The following is a 908-nucleotide window of genomic DNA, read 5'->3' on the forward strand; positions in this document are numbered from 1 at the left end:
TCGTACCTATTCAAGAGTGCGATAGACAAGGGCTGGGCGTGTGGTTCCTTGGTAAATATTCGCCTTAGGACCCAGAAGGTCCAAAGAACAGGACTGAAGAAAAAGGAATCTGACAGGCTGGCACTGGGCTGCGCTGACCAGACAACCATAACCAAAGTGATATGGAAATATTTCATATTGGAAGCACCAGGGGCCAGAAACAGGGGCAAGGGTCAGTTCTATCTGAAGCATGAAGCAGAAGATGAGGGGGCAGGGAAATGCTTCCGAGAGAAGCCGGTCTGTAAATTGAGGCAGGGAAGGTGAGACCAGGTTTGGGAGATGGTGTTGAAAAGCTTTTCAAGCTGCTAGTCCTCAAAGCTGCAAGGCTCCGGATCTGTATCCATGAAAGGTGTTTACGGAGTTTAAGCAGTTTGATGTAGAGGTCGTAGGCAGGGCTGAGGTAGCTGGGCATCGTGGCTCATGCCTATAATCCCAGTGCTCTGGAAGTCTGAGGCAGGAGGATCAGCATGAGTTCAAAACCAGACTACAGAATGAGACTTTTATCTCAGAGTGTCACACATGTGTACTAGTGTGCGAGCACACACACACACACACACACAGCATACACACACACACACAGCATACACACAGCATACACACACACAGCATACACACACACAGCATACACACACACACACAGCATACACACACACAGCATACATACACACAGCACACACACACACAGCACACACACACAGCACACACACACAGCATACACACACAGCATACTCACACACAGCACACACACAAGCACACACACACAGCACACACACAGCATACACACACAGCATACACACACACAGCACACACACACACAGCATACACACACAGCACACACACAGCATACACACACACAGCATACACACACA

Source organism: Microtus ochrogaster, chromosome 21 (assembly GCF_000317375.1).
Source record: "Microtus ochrogaster isolate Prairie Vole_2 chromosome 21, MicOch1.0, whole genome shotgun sequence".
NCBI classification, from domain to species: domain Eukaryota; kingdom Metazoa; phylum Chordata; class Mammalia; order Rodentia; family Cricetidae; genus Microtus; species Microtus ochrogaster.